Below are 13604 nucleotides of genomic sequence, written 5' to 3'. Positions count from 1 at the left end.
TCAACAACTTAGTGAAAGAATATTTGAAAAGTTTCTTGTTTCAGAATTTGTGAAATGTAAAAGCTTGAATCGATCTCTAATCCTCTTGGTTCTAATGCCATAGATCATTGGGTTCACCGTGGGTGGAACAAGGAGGTAGATGTTAGCCACAAAGATGTGAATATGAGGAGCCACATGTTGACCAAACCTGTGAGTAAGGAAAGTGAAAAAAAACAGGAGTGTAGGCCGTTAAAATCACACACACATGGGATCCACAAGTGCCCAAGGTCTTGAGTCAAGCAGCCTTGGATGGAAGATGGAAAACCGTGTAAAGGATAATAACATAGGAACATAGGATCAGTAGGAAATCTAAACCTCCAGTGAGGAAGGCAGCAGTCAGACTGTAGATTTTGCAGATCCTGGTTTCCGCACAAGCAAGATTGATAAGAGCCATAAATTCACAGGAAATATGAGGGATGATATTAGTTCTATAGTAAGGAAGCCACCGAAGCATGAAGGGTTGAGGGCTGAAGAGCAAAACCCCACAGAAGACAATAGCCAGCCCCAAGTTCTTGATCACTCTATGTGTCAGGATAGTAGAATGTCTCAGAGGATCGCAGATTGCCACATACCTGTCAAAGGCCATGGCCAAGATAAAACCTGATGCCATGCTGCATAGTGAATGAATGAGAAACACTTATACAAGGCAGGCCAGGCTTCAAAATATATCTCCCTGCTGTGGAACCAAAAATGCTGAGGATTTGGGGCACAACAGTAGTGGAGATGACCAAGTCAGCCACAGAGAGCATACAGAGGAAGAATAACATGGGCTTGTGCAGGCTGGAATCTGCTCTGATAATAAATAGAATAACAAAATTACCCATGAGAGCTCCCAAGTAGACAAGGCAGAAGGGCACTGACAGCCAAGTGTGGATGGCCTCCATCTCTGGAGTGCCAAGGAGAAGAAAAGTACTGGGATGGAAATTCATATCATTTGACATGATGGAAACTCCTGGCTGAATTCAGTTGTAGGGTGGTGTAGACTCTTTCATGTTCATTTGTCCATTCATTTACTGATGTTTTCATTTGTTTATTTATATAAAATATTTGGCAATGTTTTATACCCTAAGGAGACAATGATAAATAGGATGCAATCTATTCTAACTTTAGAATTTAACATTCTAATAGTGGAAAAACTGATGCAAACCAATGATTACATTCCCTAATGATTACTGCAATAAAAGTTATGTGAATAAACCAGGAAATTTATTTCACTTGTATGAGTCAGAGGATTCATGGTTATGAGGCTTAATCTTGGTTCTGAAGCATTCTGGACCTTTGAAATAAGGATAAAATTATACCTCAAATCAAGTTCACAATCAGAAGACATCAGTGCTTCTACTGAGAGATCAAAGAATGTCTTTGGTTTGTATGTGGGTGAAGATGAAGTAGTTGTTTGAGACATAAGCTTTTATCTCTGCCTCCTTGTGCTATCAACTTCACTGGTGAAACCACCATGATACACTGTTAATTGGCAAAAGAAAATTTCTATGTATTATACATAATATGGTTGCCTAAATAATATTCTTTGTATATACCACAGCAGAGAGAAAAGTCCAAAATATTACAAATCAAACTGTTAGCAGAATTTGGGAATTATACACCCAAGGAGACAGCAGCAAAGTATTGTTTTTTATAACAATACTTATTTAAAGAAAAAAAAAGTTGTATAACAGACAAGCATTATTTTTCCTTTTTGAAGAAAAAAAGGTAATGCATTAGTGATTTCTCACTAGTTCTAACAAGTTTCATTTTCATTTTTGTTTGCTTCAAATAACTTTCTAATGTTTCTTTTGATTTCCTTAATCTATTTAGAAGTATGGCATTGTTTTCCATATATCCTGGGAGGGGCTCTCTAGGGAAATTGCTATTACATGGGGATTATCATAGTAGAACTCTAACTGTAATTGCCTCACTTCATTTAGAATTCACTTGTCCAGAACTGTTCCTTAAACAGATTTATATGGCAATGAAACTGTAGAATGAAAAGAACAGGAGATTCTTTCCTAAATTTTACTAGATTATCCACTATGCTACATCTAATTAGCATGTATTAATAAATAATATTAATTTCATATAATCTAGGTTCTTCTTCTAAGGAATGAGGTAAAAGAGTGGTAAAAGAGTGACGGCAAAACGTTCTAAGCCAGGGCACATCTGCATGTTTCTCTTCAAATTAAACAAAAATTAGGAGCCACCCTCTTATGACAGGAACACTTTTTAAAGCAGGCAATAATCCTCATGCCTCAGTTAATGTCTCAATCCTCCTTCAAGCACCTCCTCTTTCCTCCAACCTCCCATTCAACAGGGTCAGAATTCAGAGTTTTGCAGGCTGTGGGGTCTAGCAGAGAGCTGAGGTGTGCATGCTCACAGGTCCTGCTGTTAACTCTGAGGACAGTTTACAGACCAGATACACAAGGACAATGATTGTGGCACATGGTAACCTTAGAGAGACAGAAATCACAGCAACTGAAACCTGCTGAAGATACAGGAAAGAGAGAGCTTATAAAAGTGAGAACTGCAGGTTCGATTACTGTTCCAAAGATGACCCAAAGGGTGATTGAGCAGAAAACTCCAACTCTGTTGAGAAATATATAGAAGATGCAGAACTTCTCAGAGCCATGGTCTCAACACCCACTTCAGGTGTAGTCAGAGAAAAAGGATTAAAAAGAATTAAAAGGATTACTACTTCTGCAGCCTGGAGGATGGTGTGGGAGAAGAGATAAACATCATTCAATTTTGGAGTTGGGAAGCAGTGAGCATAGGCTGATCTTTCTCATTTTAAATGAATAAGAAAAAAAGACAAAAAAGGAAATCCATAAACAATGAATTTTGGAACACTGAAAAAAAATTTAATTAAAAAAAAAGGAAATCCCAAATTACTTGTTAATGGAATTGGGAATTGGCCTAATAAATAGTTTATTTCAATGTGTTTTTGCATAGTCACTTTATTTCAGCAAATAAAACAGTTTAGAAATGAGATAGTAGTATGTAAAGGACAAGTAAAGCACACCCATCATTGTGCAATTAAATTTGCTTTTCAGATTGGCTTTTAAATGAAAGAGAAAATCAAGTTCAAAACAACACGTCCTTGTAAAATTGTAAAGTATGAGAACATTGTCATCTGCATGGCATAATGCTAATTGTGCGTTTGCAGTAAATTCATAGAGTTCGTTGGCTTTATTATATGAATGTTAAAAGAAAAATAAATAAACATTGAATTAAAAATTTTAAAATAACACCAACAATAACCTCTAGAAAAATAGGAGCAAGGCAATAATGAAAATAAAAAGAAAGGGTGATCTGGCAGAACAGTAAAATATTACAAGTATATGATTTAAAAGAGAGGAAAATCTGATAAGAGTCTTCCAAATTTAAGAAAAGCTACAGAGAAAAATTAAGCAAATTTAGAAACACTGAACAGCAATTGAAATATTGAGTGTGAAATTCCACATACATTTCACTCTAGGGAATTATGTGGCCCATGCAGAAGACCCATTACCAAAAGAATATTCTTCTGTACAAATTTTCTTTCCATAGGCATCAACCATTGTAATCACCGTTTTTTGATGTTTACTTTCTTCTGGAGATTTAGTGACTGGGTCCTGAATGAACAATTCAGAGCCCTTTGAGTATTCTGCCGTAAGAAGTAAGAACATGAAGGAGGGGGGCAGCCTGGATCCTGTTTGGGACATTGTCATATTGTCTATTTCTCCGGAAGCCAAGTGGCACAATATCTGCTTGGAATTATTTTCTCTGGGTCCCCTTGAAGCTACAGGAACTGGTTTTTCTTCGGTAAGTCTCAAAGCTCCTGCTTCTCTCTTCAGCAAACAGGACAAATGCAGTTAGCCTTCCTGGACATGCAGAATTGGAAAAAGAGGATAAACTTGCAACCCCTCTCTTTCCAAGTGCTTCCTTCTGTATCACAGCCTAGAACTCTTCACTCTCAGATCCTTGATTAGAAAACCTGGGTTGTCCTTGCATCTGGTGTACACCCGCTTCTTCTTAGGATTTGACTAAATAGGAGGTCAAAGAGCTGCTACTTTTCGGTCCCTTGTTCTCACTGCCATTAGTTATCCTTGGAAAACCTCAGCTGGGTTGACTGCCATTCCTGGAGAAAAGATCAGATGGGAATAGTGTAAAGCTACTGGAGAGAAGGAAAATTGTGGTACAAGAAACATCATAGTCAAATCAAAATTGATAGGACTGATAGAATGAAAGAGAAAAGCATAATAAAAATGATTTTATGGCCTCTTGTTAATTTGATAAGGAAGTTCCTTCATAGAAGATACTAATCATCGTCCCATGATTTCCTCACTCTTACTGCCTGAGGGCTCATTTGTATCTTCCAATGCTATTCGGCTTTCATACCCCTTTCACCTTTATGAAGTCCTCTGGGCCTCATTCTCCATGGTATTAATGATGGAGATTTGAGGTTTTGTGTTATTTTGATATTACCTGTCCTGAATCATCCAAAGTTCCTGGCCTGTCTTTTTATAGTCTTCAGCCTTTTCAGCTCACCTCAACTATATAATACATCTGGAACCACCACCTCATAGGAGCCAGGAAAGTGGCCCAGGGGTGCATGCATTCTCTGTGGATCCCAACTTATGCTGGAACAGAATCTTGAACAGAGATAGCATCAAGTCTTCAGAGGTAATTTCTCAACATTTTTATTAAAGATTTCAGAAAAGGGAATAAAAAGAATAATTTCTTTAATGGAATTTGTCTCCCTCTGAAACTATCTTCAGTAAAGGCATACTGGTTGGTCAGATATAGTTTACAGATGTGCTTCTTGCACTAAATTTTTCAAATTTATAATCACATTGGCTTTACATAATGATTTTTGCCTTGATTACACATACATAATTCCTAATAGCCTATGAGAAAAAAATATGCAGTAAAGACATTACTTTTAATGTTATGGTATTCATAATTATAATTTTAATGGTCACAAAATACATATTTAATTTCATGTTCCATTATTCACTTAACCATTTTCTAGTTCCTGGATAAGTGTCTTGTTTTTATTGTTATACGGATTAGGGGAAAAAAATGTGAAGATCAGTTCCTTACTGAGGTGTGATAGGAATATAAAAGAAATAAAAAAGAAAGCTAAAATTACACACAACTACTGCTCTGAACACTACCCTGCAAAGAGGGTTTAAGTCCTATTGTTGAATATCTCTCTATATATATATTTTTAAATTAAGCTCCACACCCAGCATAAACACCAATACAGTACTCAAAATCACAACTCTGAGATCAACCTGAATCGAGATCAAGAATCTGATGCTCCACCAACTGAGCCACCCAGGTGCCCCACGACAGTACTATTTTTGATAGATAAACCACACATGACACTTATTGAAAAAAATCATGAAATATATACAAGAATTCTGGAAGATGTAGTTCAAGGAAGATAATATATATAATTGTTTTGTTATCAATGTTGTGTTCATGTTTTTGGAGGAGGTCATTACGAGGATTTGGCCAGTGATCAACTCATCAGTTAGGTCCAGGCAATTGGGCTCCTCACTCACTCCACTGTTTTGGAATATACATTCCACTCACCATCCCTGCACTAGGACTTGTTCCAAGGATTCAGTCTTGAGAGAGCAGTGTGTTTCTGAGACCACCTGGATACTGTATATGACCAAAACCCATGAAGGCCTCTACATAAACTTGTAAGATTCCTTTGGACAGGTGAAGAGAGCTACTCATCTTGCGACCACTCAATAAAAGCCTCATGAGTACGCTCCCTTGCTTATTAAACCAGTCACCTATTTGTCTAGTGTAGCCTATCTCTTTCTATAGTTATACATTGCCATTTATGGTTAGTCCGGTTTGTGAACTAACAATTGATGAGCCAGCCAGGAGATAGAGGAAATGCGTTCTGGAGAAGAGGTGTTGGCAGGAGAATATGGAGTTGGCCATAAAACTTTGTGTGGAGAGGCATGGCCCATATACCACATACTTGTGTACAACACAGTAATATGGGACCCCAGAAACAACAGCTTGTCTAATACCTTTGTTTGAGAAACTACATGTATTGCACTGTGGCAAAAAAGGGAAGCACATGGTGGCCACTGCGGGGAGGCATCCCCTGTGGGCAAACTGGCAGCCACTAATGCCCAGTGAGAGGCTAAAACTTGAGCTAGAAAGTTGGAGAAATATCTTAGTTTAGAGAAGGACATACAGGTGTACACTACTCTGCAAGTTTTGGGTCTACAGACAAAGGTGGGAGAACAGAGTAATAAGTTGAAGAACTTAGCATGTCATTTGGCAAAGAGAAGAAGGTTCAGGCTGCCATGGATTAAAGTTTGAGGTCTTGTATCACAATCCAATTTGGACAAATAAATGTGGCATCGGGGGAAAGTGAACAGAATAAAGGGAAGGATGTCATGAGAGTGAAAAAGACAATGTGCCCCACTCCATCCAACCCCTAATACAAGAAAATTTCTAATAGTAATTACCCTAGACTTCCAACAAATCAGTTGGACTTAAAAAGACTAACCCCACAGCTTGAAGAATGGGAAGCAAGAAGATGGATGATCACGAATAAGCCCTTGTGTGGTTGGGATATAAGGAAAGACATTTGGGTTCACCTGCAAGAATCTGCAGCAGTCCTTCCTGTGTTCCATTTCCCAGCTCATAAGGTGCTGACATTCCCTGGCCATCAGGAAACTGCTACACTAGCTTGGGTACACACTCTAGCAGCTGACCCTGCAGTAGATTCAGCATATGATTGCAAAGAATTAATCTCACTCTGGGAGTGAGATTAATAAACTCTTCAAGCTGAAAAAAAAAAAAAAAAACAAAAATAAACTAGGCACTGTAGTGTCAGGTGGGAAGGCATTTTGCCAAGGATGACAGATTGCCCTGGGAATAGTGACTTGATTAATGCAGGAACAGTATAGTCTCTGTTTTCTGAGCAACACCCAAGGCAGCTGCCAAAGGAGTCTGGCCATCCACCAGAGCTCCCACCTGGTGAGGAATTAAGAAATTGATGATATTGGCCCCATTCCTCTGAGTTGATGTTCTAAATATGCCTTGGTTTCTGTAAACACATTGTCTGGTCTACCCCAAGCTTTCCCTGTCATGCTATAAACAGGGCTATCACCCTCAGGGAGTTTAAAAGCTGAGTGTTATTTCTAGACACCCTCACCAAATACACAATAATCAAGGGTCACATTTCAAAGGTCTTCATATGCAAGTCCAAGTGAAAGAACATGACATTGAATGGAGGTTCCATCCTCCCCTATAATCAACAAGCAACAGGACTGATAGGAAGAATGCAATATTAAAGCAGCTTATTGAATGATTAACAAGTAAAACCACCTTTGCTGGGTGGGCTAAAGTACTGTCCCAGGTTTTCATACATTTGAATAATCAAATAATCAACCAGTAGGGCCTATTGCCCCCTATGTGAGACTGGGGACGTCTGCCAGGACATTCAACATCATAAAGCTGTGCACATTGCAGGAGATAGCAACCATTCCACTACTCAGTGTGGATCAACGTGCTATGTTGCCAAGAGCATCAAGGTCAACACGCCTGGAAAAGGTGTTACCTACTAGAATTTGCCATGGGGACTCCCACCAGGGTAGGTGAGTTACTTCACAGCTTTGTGTGAGGGGGAACTACTCAGTCTCTACTTGGATCCTATTGTCCTGCTATGGGCCAGAACTATGGAAGCATCCTCTACCAGCAATGGAACACCCACCTCTGAGAGAAAGGAGAAGATAATGGAGGTCTTGGTCTGGCATATCATACCCCAAATCGTTCTCCCAGCAGGCAGTACTGTCTCCCCTAGCCCACATGCATGGTATGCACACCTGGCTAGGTTCCTAAAGGGGCTGACCTCCCTCTCTCAAGGCCAGGTGTGCATATTGTGTTTTTCAGTGGTACAATCATTTGGCCACTGTCTTTGTTCCCTCCTCTGACCTGGAGGACACTATATAGCACATATAGAAGCCTCCACTAAATTCACTTGACAAAATTAAATGATAGTCAGCAAAGCCTGTCTTTACTGAACACTAAAATTTTCTAATGGGAACAGCTGTCCTCTGAAGTAACATGGACTTGGATATTATTACTGCTCCCCTGTGAAATTACCCAAAGAGAATGTTGCATGTTCATATCTCATGAGTCTGCTAGTAAATCATCTTTATTAAATTACTTGAGGACACTGAGTTATCTGTCTCCCAGCCTAGGGAACTTAATACATCAGTGGTTTGGATCCTGGGGCCCTTGGAGAAAAAATATGTTACTTATTTTGAAAATTGTTATCTTAATCTGTGTTTTCTCTTGCATGAGTCTCTACTGTTGCTGGGACATGTGCTTCCAAAGCAGGCAGATAGCAGATGAACCCTCCCCCAACCCATACTACTGAAACTCCTGCTCACTGCTCAGGGCACATTGCAGAAGAGGGGGCATGGAAGAGCCCGTCATGAGGGATGGAGTGTTAAAGAGGTCATCAAAAGGTGGTGACTCCCAGCTAACCCCACAGCTGGACCTCGGCAATTGACAGGCTCCTTACTGCAACTCCCCACCATGGCATGGACTTTCCATTCACCATTTCTACACAAAGAGCTATTCCAAGGACAAAACCTTGAGAGACTAAGATGTTAAGACCATCTGCATGATCTACATGATTGAATCCCCTTGAGGCTTCTTTATGATCTGTTAAGATTCTGAAGGACAGATGTGGAGATCTACTATATTCAGCATAAAAAAGCTTTATTTAAAATAAAGGGACTAGACACTACCTTTTTCTCTCTAATGCATACATATGATATTGAAAAAAATCAAAACTTCTGAGACTCAATCCTGCTGAGGGACAGGCTCCAGAGATAGTTGAGGAGGATTCACCTCTTTTGCCCCCGTCAACCCAATCCTGGATTCTCTCATTACTATGATGTTAAGAGTAAAGACTTAGAATCCAATTCCCAGTAGTGTCTTACCATGATACCACTGGGAGGCTATGTGCCTCCATGCCCTTGGGAGCCTTCAACGTTCAAAAACTTGCCTGTAGCTGAGCTTATTGGAAAAGCTATAAGACTGTGAGAGAACTGAAGGCCTCCTCAGGTGAGGTGGGTGCTCATCCTCATTCCCACAGAACCTGTGGTCAGGTAAGGCAATGCACACCAGAACTCCTTTGTGTCCCACTTCAATGTTACTCATTACTCTTAAAGCTTATTTTTGTATGTGTCCTGTTTGTTCACTGCTTTAACTTAATGCCTATTCCATTAGGCACAGGAATCTGGGGTTGATCCTTGTTAGAGTCCTGAAGGCTCTCTTCCTTACCTTTTTCCAGTTCTACATGGGAAACTAATGGGAGGCACACTTACATGCCAGACAGACAGGCTGACTTCAGGGGAGTCTGTGTTCACTGTACCTGGGTAATGTCAACCTTAAAAATAAAATGGCCAGTTGTTTTAGCAGCAAAATGATTTTATTTAGAATAGCAGAGAACTTACTAATTGGGACGAGCAAATGATGTCAAACCATAGGCAAGTCTGAGAAGACCAAGTGAAAGTAAGCTTTTATGGAGCAGAAAGAGATTTCGAGGTTGTGGCAGATTCCCACTGGCTGCAGGCAGTGGTTAATGTGTTGCTGCTAAAACAGGGAGGGATCGTCTTTCTTTTTTCTTAAAAGCAGGAGAAGGAAGAAATCAGAGAGGGGGACAAACCACGAGAGATTCTTGACTCATGGAAACAAAGTGAGGGCTCTGAAAATGAGGATGGGTGAGGGATGGGGTGACGGGGTGATGGGTATTAAGGAGGGCACTTACTGGAAGGAACACTGGGTGTTATACACAACTAATTGATCATTGAACACTACATCTGAAACTAATGATGTACTATATGTTGGCTAATTGAATTTAAATTAAAAAAAGAGTAGCAGATAAAATTCCTATGAGAAAAGTGTCCTCCCCTGTCAAAACAATTTCCTCTCCTTGCTGATTATGCAAACACAGCATGTAGCAGGTACAGAAGAGCACCTCTCAGAGCCTCCCAACTCCACTGTAAATGTGGGTTCCTTTTCCTCATTGTCATAGTCCCAACAATTATCTAACGATGCTGTGTTTCATTCTAGACTTAATCATCCAGATGTCAAGAAACCACATGACTCATTTTTTTTTTAATACACACATATTTTTATTATTAAACTGAAGAAGTACACATGTAAGACTTGCAAGTTTGAACTCTGGAAAAATAATGGCAGCACGTTAACCTCATGCGAAACATAAGATGACATCCTTCTTAACCAATCTCATCTCTCCGATTTTAGTTAGTTTATTCACTGAAAACTTGTAAGACTACAACAATCTGTACTGGCAAGAGTTTGGGGAACATGTGTGGGAAGGAATTTAGTTACACCCACAGTGTCTCTGATAGTTAAGGGCAAACATCAGCCCTCGGCCACTTTGGGATAGCACCAGGATCCATGTGATCCATGTTCCTCTGAAAAACTCCAGGACTGTAAGGTAGAAAAGTCATGTTTTGCTTTGTTTTGTTTTTTAAGATTTTTTAAAAAAATATTTTATTTACTTATTTGACAGACAGAGATCCCAAGTAGGCAGAGAAGCAGGCAGGGGTGGGGGGGAAGCAGGCTCCCTGCTAAGCAGAGAGTTAATGGAGATTGCCTCTCACATCTCTAAGCCAGGATCTCATGTGAAGATGATTATTTCACTTTTTCAATCAAATGTGATGTAAGATATCTTTTAAACATAGTTTCATTTGGCTGAGTTCATTAAGGTGATCATTCATTATATTTATTTGGAATTTGTTTCAAGACAGTATCCCCTCCTTTTGTCTTCTGTGTATGTGTATGATAACGTATAATCCTGCACTGCCTTTAACTTTGATGTCCTGAGTACCACATTTACTATTTTACTATGTTTCATTTTCATAATGTGTGTACTGATGTTCATTCTGATTACTTATTTATTTAAGAATGGACCACTCTGAAAGGTACCACTTTTAGGCACTCATCTTCTTAGACATTTTTCTGCTCAAACAAGTTCATGTCCAATCAATCACTGCAGCATTTACTATCCATTTCCTATGTTTCCTCTCTCTTTTCTTGAGGATCAATAGTCAACACCCTTCATCTGCAGGAACACCTGTATTCCCGCCTTCTGTTATCACATAGGCACAGAGAGGAGGACACTGAAAATTATTCTTGCAGAGGCTTTCTTTTTCTGATTGAATATCATCAATGCTGTCATGTTGAGTATCATCATCCTCAACACTTTCACCATTGTAATTAACAATATCAATTCCTATTTATAATTAAAGTGAAAGTATCTTCAGCCCATCTCCACAGCATTTAAATATTTGAAGTATTGCAGTCTTTCTTAGTTAATATAATGTGAACAGTTCAGCCTCAACCTTACTCAACATTAATATATGTTTCTCTGTGGCTTTTTCCCTTTCCTTTCTTTTTGTTTTTCTTTTTCTGTTACTCTGACATGTGTGTGCCCGTGCAGTCAGGTAAACAACAGTCTCCTCTACCATAAACACAGATACAGTGAAAAAACAGGTTAGCATGTGAAAAAATCAAAGAAAAGATCTTGCCCATGCATTCTATAATTAGTAACCCAGTGTAATTAAAAACTAGCCCATATAATTCATTTGCTACTACCCACAGAATCAAATGTTAATTGCATAGCATTTCTTCTAAGTGATCTGCATTAAGATCCTACTTAGGATAGAAAAATACTGCAGATAATAGTGCAAAAGAAAGATTGATTTATGCCTTATAAAGTGGTGGAAGAAAATAGCTACATAAGATTTATGGACTTTGGGAAACACCCATGGTTCTCATGGGAGATAGACATGATTTCTATAGGGAAACTTGCAGAAGAATTCAGATACTGGCTGGTAAACAGACACACACACACACACACACACACACACACACACGTGCAGAATTCATTAACTGTCTGCTCCTAGACATAATTTTAGGTATATTTCTTTTATGCTTATGGTCCTAAGTACTGACTTACTGTCTATGGTGGAAAACCAGGTATATTTCTTTTATGGTGGAAAATCAGGTATCTTTCTTGTTCCTAACAGAAATTCCAGGAAAGGAGAGGTCTTAAAAGGTCATCCTTGTCCACAGATTTCATTTCCTCTACATATCTGTTTGTATAATGAGACTGAGGCCGGTGGAACACTCCTTCCTTTTGATCTTGGTTCACTGTACTCATTCTAAAGATGCAAATTTGCTGGGACTCACTAGGTTTACAAAATGAGCAATGGAGATGCTAGATGCAAGCAAGCAATGATCAGTAAGTAAGTCTCTAGGGAATGCCATGCCCTGAAGAACTCATGGGATCTTATTTATGAAATGTATGGTGCTCACCTCCTAATTGTTTCTGTAGCGAGCAACACAGACTCAGGTGACTTATTTGTTTTCTTTGATATAGCATAGAAACATGTGGCACTCTTCTCAGAAATATTCTTAATAACCAATATTTCTAAGAAGATCCTTCATACCAGACTAAGTTATATATTCTTAATATGTATCATCTCATCTACTTCTCACAGAACTAGTATGTTATAGACATTATTACAGTTACTATCCATAATGTGAAGGTACAAACCTTAGGCTCAAAGAGGTAAAATTATTTGCCCAAGGCCATACAACCACTGAAGCCAAGCAAAACCCTGTGTTTTCCTTTGTTTGTACTGAGATGGTCCATTTAGGAAATCAGTCATAGTATGGAAAAATTAATAGATTGTGTATTTTCTTGCCTCCACTGAATTCATCTGTCTTGCAGTTTAATAGCTATTTCTTAAGAAAGTCACTTTCCTTCTAAAAGCTTGATACTTCATCAGAAAAGTAAGAATGAATAAGAATTTTTTTCATAGGGGTCTCATAAATTTTATGGAGATGATCTTTAAACTTGTTACAGTCCCAGACCTATGGTATTAGTCCTTTTCAGCAGAATTTAGATATTGTTATCCATATACAGCTTCCCAAACAGGGGAATAACCTTACTGAGAATTATAAAATTTTCTCATGCAATTAACTGACCACAGAGCAACTAGATTCATCTTTTAATAACATGAACATACCATTCACCCTCTCAAACACACACACACACACACACACACACACTCATTCAAAATTAGCACTTACATTAATTTATTTAGGAATAATATGGATTTTTTTTAAGATTACTTACTTCTGTCTTGTTTCATAATGCTTCTCATATCAAGGCTTTATCTATATCCAAAACTTATTCTGCAAATTGTTATAAATTCCAGAACTTTTCATACTCTCCTTTGCTTCATGGTTTTTCTATCTTTATGGAATTTTCCTATCTCACCACAGAACCCAACGTGGGCACTATTTCCCCACCTTTAGGACCACTTAAATATGACCTCTTATATTCCCTCCCAGGGAGCTTTCCCAACACAAGATACATGTAGCTGCATAGCATTGTAATCTGGTCCACTTTATATTTTGATTGCACAAGGCAGTATTTAGAATGGGCAGCTTTGTAGGTACATAATAATTTTTTAAATACTTATTTGTTAAAAAAATAT

General features: G+C 38.7%; 1 pseudogene; it reads right to left on the bottom strand.

Moving 5' to 3' along the window:
- LOC101675564 lies at positions 1–980 on the bottom strand (annotated as a pseudogene).
- Between the last annotated feature and the right edge of the window lie 12624 nt (positions 981–13604).

This window comes from Mustela putorius, unplaced genomic scaffold (genome assembly GCF_011764305.1).
Source record: "Mustela putorius furo isolate JIRA1106 unplaced genomic scaffold, ASM1176430v1.1 tig00003987_pilon_pilon_pilon, whole genome shotgun sequence".
Taxonomy (NCBI): Eukaryota; Metazoa; Chordata; class Mammalia; order Carnivora; family Mustelidae; genus Mustela; species Mustela putorius.
Note: the sequence above shows the minus strand (reverse complement) of the source record. Positions and strands in the feature narration are given on the sequence as shown.